At 45.1% G+C, this 20933-nt stretch overlaps 1 pseudogene; it reads left to right on the top strand.

Moving 5' to 3' along the window:
* Positions 1 to 20933, top strand: part of LOC138808831 (MTRF1L release factor glutamine methyltransferase-like) — a 60518-nt pseudogene that overhangs the window by 24124 nt on the left and 15461 nt on the right.

Genomic DNA, 20933 nt, shown 5'->3' with positions numbered 1-20933 from the left:
GGAGCTTCACCTATAGAAATATATCCACACATACACAAAGACATGGAAGTAGTTCCTGGGGTTGAACTATGAGCATAGGCATTGTCCCTGAGTTACTTTTGCTCAAGAGTAGTGCATTAACCTTGAGCCACAGACCCACTTTTGGGTTTTCTGTGACTTCTTAGAAATAACAATGTCATGGACTTTCCTATGCTGGCTGGATTCAAACTCAGATTCTCTACATCTCAGCCTCCTGAGGATCGAGGATTCTAGTCAGCAGCCACTGTCACCTGCCTTTCTTTTCTTCTTCATTTCTTAATCTGGACAATCTGACTACTTAACAGCATCATTCCAATGCCTTGAATTTATAAGTAAACTACCCAATGTTCTTTATAGGTGCTTTCTCTGAGAAGGATTTTTTTTCCTCCTCTTCTCTGGTCACAGGTTTGAAGCCAAAAGTGAGAAATGAGTGTCACATGATTTTGGCAGTAAATGTCCACAGGACATGCCAGTTCAGTCACTTAGCATTGAGCTGCAGTGAATTTACTGTCTCAGCACCAGAGGACCAAAACCTGGAGCCATCCTCATACTCTCTGCCTATTAAATCATCTAATAATTTTCAGTGTTTTGTGTCTCCAACCTGAAGTACCTAGAACATACTAGAAGCATCTTCATGTTTCCTTTTTTCTCTAGTACCTCTCAAGATTTAGACTAAGAGTTTGTGTGGAGCAGATCCTCGGCGAATCACTGAGAAAAGCCACTTGAAGTCTCCTCAGGAGATCTCTGTTCAAAGCCAGCCCCAGCAGGAAAGTCTGCAAGACTCTTATTTCCAATAAACCACCAGAAAACCAGAAGTGGATCAGTGGCCCAGAGGGTAGAGCTCCAGCCTTGAGAAAGAAAGCCGAGCAGGAGATACAAGCAAGACCAGGCAGGAAAACCTGGCAGGCACGTATGTCCAATTAACCCAGATGGGTAGAAGTGGAGCTGTGGCAGTGGTAGAGTCTCAGCCTTGAGCAAAACAGCTGAGGAACACATAGGGCCCTGAGTTTAAGCCCTGATATGGCCACCAAAAAAATTCAAAAAGAGAAGGCCAAGTTTATGTATCAGTGTCCTATCTACTTATGTGTGTATATTACCTCCCTGAGTGCAAACAGATTGTATGCAATGCTTCTCCTTTTATGTAAGATTTATTTTTCAGATAGACTTGATGCGCATACTGCATCGTTCTCTTCTTTTCAGGCCCATGGCTTTTCTCTTCCATAGTTCCAGACCTGTGTCCTTATATGATGCACACTTAAGGTCTCAGCAGCCTTTATTTACATTTTATTATGAGGCCAAGGCAGGAACAGTCACAAATCAGGCAGGGGAACAGAAGATCAGGTTTGTTTTTTTTTTTAAAATAACGAGTATTCAGAAAATTAAACTTGGGGAATGGAAAATGGTAGCATACTTATGTAGAAAATACCATTATGAAAAAGATGAGAGGGCTGGGAATGTGGATTTGTGTGAGAGTGCTTGCCTAATATGCAAGAAGCACGGCATTTGATCACTCTATAGCACATGCAGAGAAAAAGCCAGAATTGGTGCTGTGGCTCAAGTAGTAGAGTGCTAGAGACAGTGCCCAGACCTTGAGTTCAACTCAAGTACAAGTAACTTCTCATCACCAAGGGAAACCCAGGAAGCTCTTGAACATCTGCCCTTTCAGAAGTGGAATTCAGAGTGTCATAGACTTTCCTGACCTGGCTGGCTTCACCCTGTGATCCTCAGACCTCAGCCTCCTGAGCTAGGGTGATGGGCCTTACTACTGGTGCTCTGCTAGGTCAGAATTGTAATGACATTGACAATATAAGTCAACTGCTTATCACAAAGGGCTTGGGGAGCATATTAAGCCTTTCAACAATGGACCTTTCAGAACTCTGTAGGACACAAGGTTATAATGCTAGGGTCTGAGAGGCTGGGCATATGGATTTGCTAAACTTGAACCTTGAGCTCTGACTCCAGTTCTGGTGTACATCAGCGTTCATTTTCCAGAGAATGTTCTCCTAATTAGCAAATAGGAAAAGTACTTTGATTAACCCTCACTTTTTGCTCATTGTGTGTCTCGAACTCAAGCCTGGGCACTGTTCCTGAGCCCTTCATCTCAAGGTGAACACTCTACCACTTGAACGACAGCACCACATGGGGTCTTTTGGTGGTTCATTGGAGATAAATGTCTAGCAGGCTTTCCTTGCCTATGCTGCTTTGAACTGTAGTCTTCGGATCTCAGCCTCCTGAGAAGATAGGGTTCCAGGTGTGAGCCACTGGCATCTGGCCTATTGTTTTTGCCAGTGTTGGGACTTGAACTTATGGCCTGGTTACTGTCTGTGTGCTTCTTTTTCTCAAGGCTAGTGCTCTACCACTTGAGCACTCCACAGCTTGTGTTTTTTTTTCTGAGTATGTGGCACTGAGAATTCAATTCCTGGCATTCATGCATGCTGAGAGAGCTCTCTACCCCTAAGCCACATTCCCAGTCCCATCCTTATAAATTTATCCCTCAACTTGCCTATCCTCAAGGAAAGGCTCCTGAATATAAATCATCTAAAGAAATTCCTATAGGAAGGTGTTAAAGATCAACAAGACAAAGTTCATTTTTGGGAGAGACTCTAAACATGTGAAGACTGTGACAAATGCCTCCATTTAATTATGTATCATGTTTCAACACATAATAAATTATTAATGAAAAATGAGTCAATGTCCTAAATTATTATGTAAAATTTTATAAGAGATGTGTAAAATGTAATAAATTTTATGTGTATAACAATACTAATACAATAAATAATGAGTAAATGAATAAATTATATAAATACAGAAATACAAAATGAATAATAAAAAATCATAGTTTGTAATAAACATACACATGTAATACATCACATATATTACACATGTACATAAATATTATTTTCCATTATAGGGATTTCATTCAGGCCCTGGGAACTCTACCCTGAATTTCTTTTCCTCAAGGACAGTGAGCTTCCCCTTCACCTACGATGCAAAAGAGTTACCCGGATGGTGAGATCAAATCCCAGCAGTGGCAGAAATACTAGCTCCAGTTCCAAGACAGTGACTTTATTAGTTTTAATGCAAGCAGTTATGTTTATTCAGTTCCATACTGAACATTTTAAAAACAGCAGTGTATAATTTTGTATATCTATTCAGACATCCTTCCCTTACCTGCAAGGTGCTTCCCCGAGGTCTAAATAGTTTCATTTTTGTACATTTTTTGTTGTAAAAATGCTGTATAGAGGGGATGCAGTTACATGAGCAAAGTAATGAGTACATTTACTATTGAGCATTGTTGCCTCCTCCGTTGTTTTCCCCTTGCCATCCCTTCCCTCCCACATCCACAGCTATCCCCCCAACCCCCAGCTGAGGTCAGTGACTTAATTTTTTGTTTTTGGCTTGGCACAGGATTTGAACTCAAGTAGAAGAATCTCTGTACCTTCCCTCACATTTCTACAGATTTACCAAGATCTTGAGTTCAAATCGCAGGCTAGGAAAGAAAACTAGAAGAAATTCCAAACCATGGGGACTTTTTTCAATTTACTTAAATAATTAATTAATTTTTTTATTCATTCTTTTTTTTTTTTTTTGCCAACCATGGAGCTTGAACTCAGGTCGTGGCAATTCTACCTCAGCTTTGATTGCCTTAGACTGGGCTGCAGCCTCTCACCCATAGTCGATGCTGGGATCCTAGGCCCAGAGAGCTTGCAGGAAGAAAAAAAATGTGCGACAGCACAAAAAGTAGCGAGCTGCAGAGGACTGGGGGTTTTACATTATTTTTTTCTTTGCAGGGTGACCATCCTGAGTCTGAATGACACAGCTGCAAAGTGGAGTTGAAATGCTATTCCTGAAGGCTTGTGGGCCATCAGGGAAGCCATAGGCCAACCTGTCAACATAGGCCCTGGGTTAAAAATCTAAGTCCTGACACCTACCAATGGCAGGACAGCACAAGAGACTCATTCCTATGCATAGGAATACTGATTGAAAGAGTAGTTCGTGCATCACTCAAGTATAAAAGGGGATGTAATAATCCTAGGATGCTGACTGATTTTAATTGATAGTTTATTAATCTTAAAAAGAATAATATTACTTCAAAGGCAGTATAATAAATACCTAAGAGATGGTAGGAATGTAGTAGGCGTCATTCAGTCAGATAGATGGCTCTGGCACTCTTTACCAATATGTATCAATTGTATATCAAATGTATACACCATCTGCCAATCCATGTATCACTGTTTTGGCCAAACCTGGGCTCCATCTCAGCACCTGGGAACCACCTCACAGCTTTATTGGCTAGAGGCTGCCATGCACACCCTTACCCATTCATGAATTGGGCCTGATAGGCCCCGAGTTCGGATCCCAGCACTGCCAAAATTTAATCTTGGAGTAAGAAGCTGAGTGTTACACAGGTTTTCCTTTTCTGGGAGAGTCCTGAGTGTCAGGTATGATAGTGAACACATCTACAAATCTAGATGCTATGTGATAGGAAGTAAACAATGTAAGAAACGGTATAGGTGTCATCAGAGTCAATAAAATAATTGGTAAATAAATGAATAAAATGAGAAATGGAATGAATAACCATACCAAACATGATATTGTCTGACTATATGGAAGTATAAATTCTGTCTTTAAAATGTAAATAAAATGTATATGAGGAGTATGTTTTGCAGGACTGAGGTTGAATTCAGGCCTAGGGAACAGGCCTGACTTTCTTGGCTTCATGTATGGTGTGATTCCCCTAGCCTGACAGTGCTGCCTATTTACACTGACCTTGAGTTCAAATCCAAGGCCTCGCAGAAAAAATGGCACGAATTGCAAAACAGGGAGATAAATAAATATTTTTTAAATTTTTTAATTGTTTAATTTTTTAATTGTTTTTATTTTTTAATTTAATTTTTTTTGTTTGTTTTTGGCCATACACGTGGCTTGAACTCAGATCATGACAGCTCTGTCTCAGCTTCCATCACACTAGCCTGGGGTGCAGCTTCCAGAACCAAAGCTGATCCTGGAATCCTAAGACCTGATGTCTGACAGGAAAACAAAATGAAAATGACACTAAAACAAGCCGCCATCTGCCCATGGTAGGCGGTTTATTGGCTTTGGTTCCTTGCACAGTGACCATCCTAGGTCTGAATGACATGGATGCCACGCACAGGTGACCTGTCATTGTTGAAGACTGGTGGACTGTCAGGAAAGCTATAGGCCAACACGGCAACACAGTCCCTGAGTTAAATCCTGGTCCTGACACCTACCAATGGCAGGAGATCCAAGAGACTCCTGCCTGTGCATAGAAATTCCGATGGAATGGTATCCAACTCATGATTGAATAGTTTGTGCAGCGGTCTAGACTCAAATTAGATGCAATAATCCTAGGATGCTGATTGTACTTAATGAATGGTTAATTAGGCATGAAAAGAATAATATTCCTTCAATGGAGGCATAATAACTACCTAAGACTTGGTAGGAATGTAGCAGATGTCATTGAATACTAGATACACGGCTCTGGAACTCTTTACAAATACATAGTTACTGGTGTACTACCACCTGCCTATCCATGTATGGCTATTTTGGCCACTCCTGGGGCTTGATCTCAGAGCAAGCCAAAAATTTCCTCCTGGAGTAAGAAGCCAAGTGTGACACCTGTTTTCCTTTTCTGTGAGAGTGTGGGGTGTCAGGCATGATGGAGAACAAGTGTACAAATCTAAATGCTATGTGATAGCGTGTAAACAATGTAATACATGGGTAGGTGTCATCACAGTCAATAAAATAAACGGTAAATAAATGAATAAAACAAAAATACAACGAATAACCACACCAAACATGATATAGACTGAACACCTGTCTGGAAGTTCAATCTTATCTTTCTTCCCTTACCCCCTCTCTCCGCACTTGAATTCAGCTTGCTCTTTCTAGGCTTAATTGTTCATAGCTGATTTTCTACCACTTCAGCCATACCTGTAGCCTGGATTTTTCCTTGTTAATTGGAGATGTCGTCAGTCAGGCTTTTCTGCCTGGATTGGCTTTGAAACTTCATCTTCCAGTTTTCACCTCTTGAGTAGCTGGGATTACAGATGTGAGCCACTGGGGTGCCTAGGTATGAATTCAACTTTGGTGGGTGTATTCTTTCTGTTTTTCTAAGCATGGGATCATCTACTATAGAATTTCTGTGAATATCCTGTGTCTGAAGTAAGATATATAATACATATGCTAATCTGTATAGTTCTCATAAGATGTAATCAATTTAATACATGTTATAAGTGTAATAATAGTCAATATAAATAATGAATGAATAGTGCAAAAAATAAATACACAGTAAAATAATATGTGGTAAAAATAAGTATGTGGATATTAATCATTATTTCAAATGTGGATGAATATTAATTTAACAGGGCTGGGGATTGAATTCAGGCCTAGGGAACAGGCCTGAATTGCTTGTCTTCAAAGATGGTGAGTTTCCCCATCCCCCACAGTGCATTAGAGTTACCCAGACTCTGAGTTCAAATCCCAGGCCTGACAGGAAAAAAAATGCACGAATGCCAAGCTGGGGAGCTTCATTAGTATTTTTACAATTTTTTTTTTCATGGGGCTTGAGCTCTGGCCTTGGGCGCTGTCCCTAGTGAGTGCACTACCGCTTGAGCCACAGCACCACTTCTGGTTTTCTAGTGCTTTATTGGAGATAAGAGTCTCATGGGTTTTACAACTTGGGTTGGATTGAACCACAATCCTCAGCCTCTTGAGTAGCTAGGATTACAGGTGTGAGCCACGGGTGCCTGGCTATTTTTAATATTTTAATATTTTATTTATTGATTGATTGATTGATTGCCAATCACGGGACTTGAACTGAGGTTGTGGCAACACTGACTCAGCTTCCATCACCCTAGGCTGGGATGGTGCAGCCTCTGGACCCACAGCCGATCATGGGATGGTAGGCCTCGTGGACTGACAGGAACACAAAATGAAAACAGCACCTAAAAATACCGCGATCTTTGGATGGTTGGCGGTTTCTTGGTTTTCCTTCCTTGCATGGTGACCATCCCGGGTCCAAATGACACAGCTGCAGCCTGTAGGTCACCTGGCACTCCTGAAGGCTGACAAGCTGTCAGTGAAGCCATAGGCCAACCTGGAATCCTTGGTCCTGAGGTTGAATCGCGGTCATGCCACAAAGGGATGGGGAGCCTAAGAAACTATTGCTAGTCCATAGGAGCACCAGAGGAATGTGAACAATGTCATTATTGGATGAGTAGTTCATCAATTAGTCTAGCAGAATATTACACCCAATAATCACAGGACACGGACTGATTTTAATTCATAGTTTATTATGCACTAAAATAATACTATTGATTAAATGGAGTCCTCACTAAAGACCTGAGAATCTGGAGGAGCAAATTATGTGTCATTGAATACTAAATAGACATTTCTGGCACTATGTAAATATCTAAATTTATATTTATTTGTATACCATCATCTGCATAGAAGATGTTTGCTATTTTGGCCCAACCTGGAACTCGATCCCAAGTCTTGGGATCCACTTGGCACCTGCATGGGCTAGATGCTGCCGTGCTGACACTCATCCCTTCATGAATTGGGCCTCCTAGTCCCTCAGTTAAGGTCCCATCTTTGCCAAAAGTTTCTTCCTGGTGTAACATTCCATGTGTGACACCTGATTTCCTTTTCTGTGCAATGCTCGGTGTCACGTATGATGTATATATTATGTCTGCAAAGCTACATGCTATGGAATAGATTGGAACAAATGTAATAAATGTTATAGTTGTACTCACAGTTGATAAAATTAATGCTAAATCAATCAATCAATTAATAATAATAAAATATAATGAATCACTCCAACAAACATGATTTAAAATGAATATAAAGATATAACTTAAATTTTTAAAATGTCTATAAATGTTATGTTTTTCAGTACTGGTGCTTGAATTCAGGCCGAGAGAAGAGTTGAGAAGTTCATGCATGATTTGCATAGGAAATGATAGGCAAGATATTAATTAAGACTGCATGAAGTGTGACAATAATAATTACATTCAGGAAATCGAGTCATTGGGAAAGATCCAAGAATCGGTAATCACATGGAAGATAGGATTCCAACACAGCTCACCACATCTCCTACTCTATACAAATAGGCCTTTATTAGCATACTAATTTCAGCTTATGAATGGATGAATATGGTGCTCCACCCCCACCCCAGGGCTAGATCTCAGATCCTGGGTATGGTCTAGCTCTTTATTGGCTCACAAGCTGGTGTGCTCATGTGGACATTTGGCAGTTGGTTCTGCTAGGCCCTGAGTTCAACTTCCAGCACTGCCAAAAGGTTCATCCTGATGTGAGATGCCAAACCTTGCAGATGTTTTCCTATCTTAGGCAAGAACTGGGTCACAGCTAGGATCTAGAAAGCATAGGCAACTCTATACCCATGGGAATATGTTGTCATCCATGTGAGCACATTTATATATGTCATCCTATACTCAATAAAATACACAATACATAGATGAATAAGACACAAAATAAAAAGATTAACTATACTGAAAACAAGGTGCATACCACACCTGTATGTAAATAGAGATCCTATGTTTAAAAGGGGTGGGCTTGTCCAGTGCTGGGGCTTCAAATCAGGCCCAGTACCAGGCCTGACATTTTAATTTTCAAGGACTGTGAGCTACACCTTCCCCCACAGTGCAACAGTTACCCAAACTTGAGTTCAAATCCCAGCTCTAGCATTAAAATGGCACAAATTCTGAGCTAGGGTTCTTCATTCACAGTTTTTTCATTTTGTTTTACCAGCCCCGGGGCCTGAACTCAAGTCGTGGCAACTCTGCCTCAGCTCTGATCATCCTAGGCTGCAGCCTCTGGACCCACAGCCCATCCTCAAACCCTCGGACTCTGGGGCTTGCTGGAAAAAAAAACCCTTGAGGGGAAAATAAGCAGCGGTAAATTCCACCTGGCTCTTTTATGTTTATTTTCCTTTGCATGGTGACCATTCTGGAACCGAACATGGCTACCTGCAGAGTGAAGGTGACCTGGCATGGCTGAAGGCCTGCTGGTTTTTGGGGGAGCCACAGGCTAACCAGACAATGAAGGCCCTGAGGACGAATCCCAGTCAGCCCTGTTACGATGAGGGAATGGTGGGAGATATTGGGACACTCGTTTCTGGACCGAGGAAGAGTCGTGGAATGCAATCAATCTTATCCTTGAATGAGTACTTCCTGCTTGATGTGAGTAGGAAATGACAGGCAAGACTCATGGGGTATTGATTATTTTTAATGAAGAGTTGATGAAACATGACCATAATCATCACAGTCATGAAATGGAGGCATTGGGGAAGATCCAAGAATCGTTAGTAACAAGGTAGATTGGATTCCATCATTGGTCGCCATCCTACTCTATACAAATATGTACTTACTTACATACTACCTTCGGATTATGAATAGATGACTATTGTTCTTCCCCTTCTCTCCCTACCCCCCCCCCCCCGCCCATGGGGCTCAATCTCAGGTCCTGGGAACGGCCAGAGCTCCTTAGTGGCTCACAGGCTGGTTTGCTTACCTGGACTCATTCGCCTATTTGGCCTGCTAGTTCCCGAGGTCAGATCCCAGCACTGCCAAAAGATGAATCCTGATGTGAGAAGCCAATCGTTGCACCTGTATTTCTGTCTTGTGAAAGTCCTGGGTCTCAGCTAGGATGCAGTATGCTATACAGGCAACTCTATATTCATGGGAATCAGTTGCCATCCATGTCAGCACAGTTATAGCTGCCATCATATGCAATAAAATACAAAATGCATCCATGACTAAGACACAATAAAAAGAATAACTACACTGAATGCATGATACCTTCCAAATCTCTATGTAAAGAGAGATCCTATGTGTAAAATAGGTGAGCATATGATTTTTGCCAGTGCTGGGGCTTCAGTTCAGGCCTTGGGACTAGGCCTGACTTTGTAGTCTTCAAGGATGGTGAGCTTCACCTTCCCCCACAGTGCAACAAAGTTACCCAGACCTGAGTTGGAATCTCAGAGGTGGCAGAAAAATGGTGAGAATTCTGAGTCAGGGTGTATTATTATTATTAGTAGTAGTAGTAGTAGTATTGCCAAGCATGGGCCTTGAACTCAGTTCATGACAACTCTACCTCAGCTTTGATCACCTTAGGCTGGCGGGCTCCCATGTCCCATAGGCAATCCTGGGATCCTAGGCTCTGAAGTTTACAGGAACAAATGACAGAAAAATGATGGAAAAAATGTCGCAGGATGGATTTTTTTATATTTTCTTCTTTTGCATGGTGACCATCCTGGGTCTGAATTACACGGCTGCAAATGGTACTTCACCTTGCATTGGAGAAGGCTAACGGACTATCAGGGAAGACATAGGCCCATGCAGCAACATAGGCCCTGAGCTTGAATCCTGGTCCTGACACCTACCAGTGGGTGAGATCCCAAGATACTTGTTCCTATGCATGGGAATAACAATGAAATGTTAGCAAACTCATGATTGAATGAGAAGTTTCTGCGTGCATTCGTCTAGTCCAAAATTAGATGCAATGATCCTAGGACGATGATTCATCTTAACGAATGGTTTATTAAGCATGAAAAGAATACTATTCCTTCAATGGTGGCATAATAAATACCTAAGAGGTAGTAGGAATGTAGTTGATGTCATTGAATCTTAGGTAGATGTCTCTGGCACTCTGTACAAATAAATGTTTATTGGTGTTCTATCACCTGTCTATCCATGTATGGCTATTTTGTCCACCCCTGTAGCTCAACCTCAGGGTCTTGAAAATTCCCTGGCAGTTTCATTGGCTAGAGGTTGCCGTGTTGACACACCCATTCAGGGTCTGATTTGGGTCTGCCAGGCCCTGAGTTCAGATCCCAGCACTGCCAACAATTGTATCATGGAGTACGAAGCTGAGTGTGATACCTGTTTTCCTTTTCTCTGAGAGTCCCGGGTGTCAGACATGATGGAGAACATATCTACAAATCTAGACACTATGTGATGGGTTATCATCAATATCATAAATAGAATGTGTGTCATCATAGTCAATAAAAAATCTCATATGTAAAATCTACTTGGAACCCAACAAATTAAATCCCCCAACAACAAATCCTGAAAGAAACAACTGACCAATAAATAATTGGGCTAAAGACTTAAAGAGAAACTTCTCTGAAGAGGAAAGAAGGATAGCCAATAGACACATGAAGAAATGCTCAACCTCCCTAACCATAAAAGAAATGCAAATCAAAACAACATTGAGATACCACCTCACCCCAGTTAGAATGCCTATAATCAAGAACTCTAATAACAACAGATGCTGGAGGGGATGTAGACAGAAGGGAACCTTACCCAATTGTTGGTGGGAGTGTAAGCTTGTTCAACCACTTTGGAAAGTAGTCTGGAGAATTCTCAAAAGACTCCTCATAGAGCTCCCCTATGACTCAGCAATTGCACTTTTGGGCATTTACCCAAATGTTTACAAACAAGACCACACTAAAGCTACCAGCATGACTATGTTTATTGCAGCACTATTTACTATAGCTAAGATATGGAACCAACCCAGATGTCCCTCAGAAGATGAATGGATCAAGAAAATGTGGTATATATACACAATGGAATTCTATGCCTCCATCAGAAAGAATGACATTGCCCCACTTATTAGGAAATGGAAAGATTTGGAAAAAATTATATTAAGTGAAGTAAACCCGGCCCAAAGAAACATAGGTCCCATGGTTTCCATTATTTGCAATATCTAGTATATGTCTGAGTCAAGCAGAAAAGGTCAGATAAGGTGATGTTATAGAAATGAACCCTAAGATATGTACTCAAATGTTTTTTTTTTCTTTCTTGCAATTGTTTCTAACACATTTATAAGATTGTTTCTTTGTTTCTTTGTATGTCCATCCCCCTCAGGATAACCCCTGCTTTTACTGTATTTGATGTAGTATAATTTGTGGATAGGAAGGAGAAAAACAAATTGTTTAATAGGGATACATGTGGACTCATTGCAACAATGAGATGTACAAGTCGTTATGTCAAAAACTAACATTACAACTTTGGTGCCGGGGGGGGGTGGGGTGGGGGGTGGGTGTCCATGGGGGGGGAGGAGTGGGGAGGATGGGGGGGCTGGGAGGAGATGGGAAGGGGAAACAAAGGAGGAGGCTACAATGCTTGATAAGAAATATACTTATTATCTTGCCCATGTGATTGTAACCCCTCTGTACAGTATTTTCACAATAAAAAATAGAAAATAAATGAAAAAAATAGAAATACAATAAATAACCACAACAAACAGGATATGGACTGATCATCTATACGTAAGTACAAATCCTACCTTTACAATGTATATAAATAGAATGTTTCCAAGGCTGGGACTTGAATTCAGGCCTAGGGACCAGGCCTTACTTTCTTGTCTTCAAGCATGGTGAGCTTCCCCTTCGTCTACAGTGCTTCAGAGTTACCATGGCCTTAAGTTCAAATTCAAAGGTCGGAGAAACGGCGTGAATTGCAAGCAAGGGAGCTATTGTTTTTTCTCCTTTTTGGTTTTTTTTTTTTTGCCAAGAATGGTCTTGAACTCAGGTCATGGCACCTGTGCCTCAGCTTTCATCACCATAGGCTGGGGTGCAGCTGCTGGAAACACAGCCTATCCTGAGATCCTATGAGCTGTGTTGGGAGAAAGCCAAGTGCATACACTGGCTGTCCCAGGAGAAGATGGAAAGGAGGAGAGTGCTGCAAGAGCTGCTGTTGCTCCTCACAGGGGAAGGCACATACAGCAGTCTTCAGATGCCACCCACCACCAGCACTGCTTCAGACGCCTCATGGCCTGTGGTGGGTGAAATGAGGGAGGAGCAGAAAGGTTTTGACGAATTGCAACTTGAAGAGAGCATGGAAACTGCCAGAGGAGAGGTCAGGGTTCCCATCCCCATAGAGGACTCCCCCAAGGAGCAAGTCCTGCTCCATATGCCCCACATTCAGATCCGTCCACAGCTCCCAGGCTCAGGGGAGGAGTGCTCGCCCACTTTCTCCTGTAAACTGATGTAGATGATGACTCTCTATGTGACATACTGACTCTCATAAGCCTTGGCAGCCACCAGAAGTAGGTGGCCAGGTGGCTTTCTCTCAGGCCTCCATCTGCTGGGTGATGGGAAAGTTAAACTGAGGGTCAGGGAGGACAAAGGCTTCAGGGAGTTGTCCCAAACTCAAGGGGCGTATAATGGCCCATTGGTGGCCAGGAAAGAGGCACATGTTATGCTTATCACAAAGAATAAATTGTTTTCAAAGCAAAAAAAAAGCCTCCAACAAAGATTTTTTCTTCCAGTCTTGGGGGCTTGAAATCAGGGCCTGGCCACTGTCCCTGAGCTCTTTTTGATCAAGACTGGCACTCTACCAGTTGAGCCCCACCTCCTTTCCAGCTTTTTCTGTGTGCAATAGAACCAAGGGCTTCAGGCATTCTAGGTGACCACTCTATCACTGAGCCACATTCTCAGCTAGGATGATTGTCCCCCCTCCCAAACCCATATGACCATTCCTCAGATAAATAGGAAGTAGGGGCTAGTATGAATATGAAACACAAGTCTGGTTCACACCAAAATAATCCCCCGCCCCTTCTTCCCATACCCTTAGTTGAAGTTTCTATTCTACCATTGAGGGATGAGAGGGAGAGGGGAGTCCCAAGAGAGTACCAACAACAGTGGCCCCCTGAGTCCCACATCCTCCCACACACAAGTTTTCCTCCAGATTCTGATCTTACCTGACTCAATGTGAAGACTAACTTTCTCCCCACCACTGCAAGACTCAGGATGAAATAAAGGTCAACTCTGTCCTCAGCCCACACCCAAGGTGGAGGCTCCTAGTCCCAGACCTACTTCCACCTCTGACTGCCCCTAGTTAGGCCAGACCCACCACTCACCACTATGTTGGTGGTGATGACCTCATGGATGGATTCCAGGAAGAAGGTCTATGGCAAAGAGCAGAAGCAGCAGAGCAGAAGGAGTTGGGGTGATTGCTCTGGGATCTTCCTTGGAGCCCTCCTATCCAGCCAGACACATGCTGACCCAAAGCACGGACAAGGCCAGGGGGTGAGAAGAGATGGAGGAGCTCGGGACTAAAGGAGGTACTGCTTTGTCTTGGTGCACTTGATCAATTCCAATTACAATTAATTCCAATTATATTTGGCCCATGCCAATCCCAAAGACAACATGCAATGCCTCCCCTTGTTGTTGTTGGCCATGAGCTCTGTCCCTGAGCTCTTTTTCTCAAGGCTGGCACTCTACCACTTGAGCCACAATGGCACTTTTTTTTCGGATGTTTCATGGAGGCTCAGAGTCTCACTGTCCTGTCCAGACTGGCTTGGCACCATGATCCTCCAGATCTCAGCTTCCTGAGTAGCTAGGATGACAGGCATGTGCCACCAGTGCAAAGTATGTGATGCCTTTTGAACGCATCTTGGCAAGTCTGTAAGGAGCCCAAAGGGCCTGGATAGACCATGACCCAATCAAGGAGCCGGGATGGGGGAAGGCTGACCTTCTAGCCATTCTGTTCCCCCAAAATCAAAGATGCCATGTGATGTTGTATGCATCAAAAACCTAGGCCAGCAGCCACCAGGCTTAGTGGGGGGAAAGTAGAGAATACCCAAAGATTGCAGTGTAGAAATCTTTGATTTTGCATGCATGTGGTGTATGTGTGTGTGTGTGTGTGTGTGTGTGTGTGTGTGTGTGTGTGTGTGTGTGTGTGTGTGTGTGTGAACTCAGGGCCTAGGCTCTTTCCCTGAGTTTTCTTGCTCAAGGCTAGTGCTGTGCCACTTGAGCCACAGCCCCACTTGCTTTTCGATTGTTAGTTGTAGGTAAGAGTCTCAAGGACTTTCCTCTCCAGTGTGGCTTTGAAGCATGATGGGGGCCCTAGGGAAGCAAGAGTAAACACAACTCTCAGGTACAATCCCTATGGTGGGCCACTCCTGCCCCCTGGTGGCCACACGCGGGACATGTGGCCCGGTGCCATCATCCTCTAGAGTTCAATTTGGGGAAGTGACCAGAGCCAAAATTACTTTTGCTCACTCTGATTGCTGATGCCAGAGCAGGTCTGTTCCACCCTAGGCCAAGAGAGCTCCAGGGGATACCCAACTTTCCAGAGACACAAGGAAGAGAGTGGTCAGCTCCAGGCTGAGCTAAGAGCCTTTGCCCACAGATACCCCAACTTGGCCTTACTTATCACCATAAGACCTGTGAAAGAACAACCCCAAAAAAACAAAATTGGAACTGTGCCTCCAAGTGTTAGAGCTCTAGCATTGAACCAAAGAGCTCAGGGACAGGGCCCCCAAGCTTTGAGTTCAAGACCCCCAGTCACCTTCCCCCATAAAACACAGGTTTTCTAAATGTGAAGTAGTAGGGTTTGTGAAGTGTTTCTGAAGAATGGTGATACTGAAGAAAGCACCTTAATTTTAATGACAGGTGAACTTGTGACATACAGCTATGTGCTGAGTCCTTCACAGGGAGCTATTTGCTGGGTCCTTCCTATATGGGGGTTTTGTGCTAAGTCCTCAAAAAGGTGTTGTTTGCTGAGTCATCACAAAGGATGCTATGTGCTGAGTCCCTGAGAAAAGTAGACCGTCCTGGGTTTTTCAAAGGGTGCTGTGTGCTGAGTCCATTACACAACGTACTGTATTCTGAGTCCTTCAAAAGGTGTGGTGATCTAATGCATCCCAATGGGTCCTGCTATGTGCTGAGCTCTTGCGAAGAGAGGTATGAGGTGAGTTTTTTGAGTGCTGTGTGCTGAGTCCTTTACACAGGGTGCTCTGTACTGTCCTTCAAATGGTGCTGTGTGCTGAGTGCTTCCACAGTGTGGTATGTGCTGAGTCCTTCAAAATTGTTCTATGTGCTGAGTTTTTCAAAAGGTGTTGTGCACTGGGTGTTTTTTACAGGGTGCTTCATACTCAGCCCTTCAAAGGTGCTGTCTGGAGTCTTATAGGGTGCTATGTAATGAGTCCCTAGGAAAAATTGCTATCTGCTGAGTTTTTCAAAGCATGCCATGCACTGAGTCCTTTATACTGCAGGCTATGGATTCCCTCCTTCAAAGGGTGCTGTGTGCAGAGTATTCTACCCAGTATACTACATGCTGAGTCCTTCAAAGGGAGCTGTGTGCTGAGTCCTTTACACAGAGTGCTTTGTGCTGTTTTTGGAAGTGCACTGTGTGCTGAGTCATCCCAAAGGGTGCTATATTCTGAGTCCTTTAGAGGTAGTTATCCCCAACAATCACACAGACACAAACACAAACACAGATACACACATGTCACCATGCACCTGCTTGGTGTGTGGAGTGAAGGGGAATGGAGGAGAGTCTCTTCCAGTGGTGGGGCTGAGGGGAGATTCAATCCCCTGGGCAGGTACTGGGGGGGGGTGGAGAATGCTGAGCTGAGGTAAGGCTGCAATTGCCATGGTCTGGAGGCCTTAGGATCTAGTCAGGGCTGCAATTGTGGCCAGCGGTGGGGAGCGGGGCCCAGGGGAGGAGGGGGCAGGGCTCAGGGGCACACTTTGGTGGCAGCAATGACTAGGGGCCCAAGGAAGCAGGGGCTTGTGCATCAGGGTGGCAAGGCCCAGGAGAGGGGCTGAGAGAGAGCAGAGAGAAGAGCGAGCAGGAGCACAAGTGAAGTAGGCCCTGAGAGGAGACTCGAGCTGGGACAGCTTCTTTACAGGTTTTGTTTTTGTTTTAGGGATTTTAGAAAAAAAAAAAAAAAAACCTTGGCTCCAACCAGCCCAGTTCTTGGAATGAAAATGCCTCTAGGTCCCCCTCCCCATAACAACTTAACCCACCTCCATTGTTCTGTTAAAGACTCAGGGACTAAACAGGTAGCCAGAAATCAGGCTCATGCTGGCATGCTGGGGACATCCCAAGTTTACTATAAACTCCACCTTTTTCACATGTTTATGTTAAACTCCACTAAACTCCTTTGTGTATGTTTACCTTAAGCTCTGCTTTACCTTGAATTCATGAGTCATTTAAACCAAAAGTGACAGGCTGGTTTAAACAGCCATTATGTGACAAAGTGTAACCTCACTGGCCACCTGCATGTGGTCTGGTATGACTGTGCAATCTTTTGGGTGTGTGAAAATCTCATTGGTTGCCTACTTGACCAGGCTTCACCTTGTGATTTTTGCGTTTAAAAACCTAAGCAAGTGGGCTGCTCGGGGTTGCAGTATCATCTCCAAGCCTGTGCTGCGGCCCTGGCCTGTCAGTGTAGGAACCTTCTCAATAAAGTTGCTTCTTTAATAATAACTTTGTTGCGGTGGGCTCTGTCACTCCGGACGGCTAGTTGGGCTTGCCTGCCTGAGTAGGGGGTCTTCTTACTACACAAGCACCAGTGTGTAAGGTCCATTCCTGGACTGTGAACAGACCTCACACAGTACCTGCGTTATCTAGGCAACTGGGACACCTGGAAGAGGTCACATCCACATCTGCTGAGGTCACATCTTAACCTGATGTGGCCACACCTTTCTCCCACCTGATCCCACTTCCCTTTACCTGGACACACCCTTCCCCGTATCCCTACCCTATATAAGGCCTAATCTGGGGCCAAACATCCCTCTTTTTCTTTTGCCAGCTGCGTGGAGTGCCAACCTTGCCTGGTCCCAGCAGGTCTACTGAATAAACCTACCCCTATCCTGAATACCACATGCGTGGTGCAGTTCTTACTCGGCTACCTCTTTTTAAAAAACCTAACACAGTGGAAACGGCTTCAGTGGCTGTCGGCTGCTCTGTCCATAGTGTGAGTCCTGGCCAGAAGTGCAGAGCATGTGGCGATGAGGCAGCTATTGCTACTGAGGTGGAGGCAGCAGCAGCTGCCTACACAGGGGAGGAGGAGCTGAGAAGGAGCAGAGGCTGCGCACAGCCCCGAAATGCACCCGCAGACGCCCCTGCCCCCTCTCAGCAGCACTGCTTTTCAAATATGGTGCTGCCGTCTCTGAACCACAGAGCCTCTTGCAGTCACCTGGCGGAGATGGCGCGCCCCTGGCATGCTTGTGGCCTTGACTTGGTCCCAGCCCCGGGTCCTCAGATGCCGGTTGCGCAACTGATCACAGCCTACAGCTTCTTCCAGCAGCACACGTGAGTGGCTGCCCTGCGGGCTAGCAGCCCATGACCCCACCCCCTACCAACTCCCCACTCTACCCTCCCCCCATCCCAGCCGAACCAGAACACCACCTCTTGCTTCCCCTTACCCATCATGCATACACCTCCCCCATGCGCCACAGTCTGCCCTGGCTCTGCCACAAATGCACCCCAGGGGTGGGAGGTGGAGGTGGGTGTCCACCCGGGGATCCCATCCTCATCGCTAGTGGCCAGTGTTCCAGGAAAAGGGAGCTTCAGAGTTAGGTGAGGAGGGGGCACCACATAGCCCCTAGCCTGGAGCAGTGGGAGCCATACAGCCTTGCATCTGCATCCTTTCTCTCCCTGGTGGGAACCTGGTGGCTTTAGTCAGAGGTGGCGAGCAGCACCCACCACCTGCCTTCTTAGGTCTTTTCCTTTTTGCTGGGGAGGGAGGTGTTGGATAAAGAAGATAGCCCCCCCCTTGCTGTGTGAGCTCTTTTCTTCTGTGCTCAGTCACCCTTTCACCTGAGGACATTCCCAGAAGAGCCCACTAGAGAGGTGAGGGAATTGGGGTCAGATAGAAGGTGGGTATTTGGAAGAAAAATACACCCCCTCTGACACATATACAACCAGCCTGTACCCCCAACTCCAGCTGTCAACAGTTCTGACTGGGTGATCACATTTCCTAGTTCTGCCAGCTTCTACTAGTGCTCCCAGTCCATCTGGTCTCCTTGTCCTCCCCAAGAATCTGCCAAGTCGCCCAGAAGTACGTAGGCTGGAAGTAGGGAGTCCATCCATGTATATAGCCTTTAGGACCTCATCAAAGTCCCCAACAACGCCCCCACCCCAGGTCAGACACCTCTCTGGAGGCATCATGACCCCGTGCTTTGTTTTCTGTCCAGGCTCTGAGGAGCCACATGTCTTGGGACTCGTTCACCCAGAGTCCTAGGCTAGGTTTTGGTGAATGGGGAGTCAAGGCTGGTTGTTCCCAAGGGTCTGGCCCTGGAGAAAGGGGGAGGCAGGGTAGTTCTACATTATTAGAGCATTGTTCCCCTTGGGTGGTTGCCCCTGGTTCTGACAAGGGAACCCCCGTGCTTGAGCTGGTACATTGCCTAGATGAGAAACCAACAAATTCAGGAGAGGCACTGCACTGAGTCTGTGTGTTTAGGTGTGTATGAGAGTGAGAGAGAGAGAGAGAGAGAGAGAGAGAGAGAGAGAGAGAGAGAGAGAGAGAGAGAGAGAGAGAGAGAGAGAGAGAGAGAGACCATCTTTCTCATTGTACAGTCAGCATTTCTAAAAAGAGCACAAGCATTTTTTTTGGGGGGGTCCAGTTGTGGGGTTTGAACTCTGGGCCTGTGTGCTGTCCCTCAGCTCTTCAGCTTAAGGCTAGCACTCTACCACTTGAGCCACAGCGCCACTTCCGGCTTTTATCTTTTATCTTATGTGGTGCTGAGGAATGGAACCCAGGGCCTTGTGCATGAAAGGAATGCGCTCTAACACTGAGCCACCTTCCTAGCCTGAGCAAAAGCATTTTATTTTTGTGCATGTGTGTATTTGTTGTTCTTTTTTCATTAATGCCCAGTATGAGCACAGCCACAATTTTTGTTTTCTCTTTCACCATTTCATGTCTTCTTTAGAGAAGGTTTCATTAGATGTTCCTTCCCACCACATTCGTCCCCTTTCCTGCAGCCCACAGTAACTGCTGGGCCTGCGTGGGTCTATCCTAGGAGGCCTGTGTGAAACACAGACCAGAGTGGACACCTGCCCTTCTGTCTTTAGCCAGAAGGCTCATGAGGCTACTGTGACCACAGCTGCATTCTTCCAGCCAGACAGTCTGCTCTCACGTGTATAGTTGGAGCTAATTCAAAGTTGGGAATATGTCTGCTAAACATAATTAGGGAACGAGATAGGGGGTGTAGGGCAGGGGCTGTGAATCTAGGAGGGTCTGGGAAGTGATGAATGGTGTGAAATGGCAGATGGTTCACCACGACAGAGGATGAGAGGGGAATCTTACCCAGGGCATTGATGGTGTCCAAGGGCATCTTAGCAGAGGGCTCCAGGTCCCCAATGTTGCCATGGATTTCCTCCCAGGGCAGTGCACTGGTGGGCAGTCCTCCCTGGAGTCCTGCAGACTCCAATCTGTGTCCCTCCTGGGCTGTTTCCAGCTAGGCAATGGTAGGCAAGTGTGTTCCCCCTGCTGGAGCCTGCTTGGGATCAGGACATGGCAGTTAGCTAAGGCTCTCTGAATGCCATTTCTGTAACCTGCTGAAGGCTGTCTGGAAGGAAAAGGGGACTACTGATTTTGGAACCCATTAAGTTTAATAGGGAAAAGTGAAATGCCAGCTTTTCCAGGGTTATTTTTTTGAAGGTGGCATTTCTACTAACGCCTGGGATTCTGGGTCAAATTAGTGGACCATTTCAGCCACCAAAAGATGAGTTTTTTTTTTTTTTGTCGGTCATGGGGCTTGAACTCTGGGCCTGGACGCTGTCCCTTAGCTCTTCAGCTCAAGGCGAGCTCTCTACCACTTGAGCTACAGCGCCACTTCTGCTTTTCTGGTGGTTTATTGGAGATAGGAGTCTCACAGTCTCTCCTGCCCGGGCTGGCTTTGAACCGCGATCCTCAGATCTCAGCCTTCTGAGTAGCTAGGATTACAGGCGTGAGCCACCATTGCCTGGCGAAAATAATGACTTTCAAACCGGCACAGGCAGAGTTCCCAAACCAGAAGGTTTCCTGCTACGAATGTCGTGCCTTGACTGCCTTTCTCCAGCAGCTGCTGATTCTCCACCGGCTCTCTCTAGGCTGACCACCACAGTTGAGGATGTCTTGGGGAGCAGAGA

Source organism: Dipodomys merriami, unplaced genomic scaffold, assembly GCF_024711535.1.
Source record: "Dipodomys merriami isolate MVZ:Mamm:240054 unplaced genomic scaffold, mDipMer1.0.p SCAF_478, whole genome shotgun sequence".
Classification (NCBI taxonomy): Eukaryota; Metazoa; Chordata; class Mammalia; order Rodentia; family Heteromyidae; genus Dipodomys; species Dipodomys merriami.
This window is presented reverse-complemented; position numbering and strand designations above follow the sequence as displayed.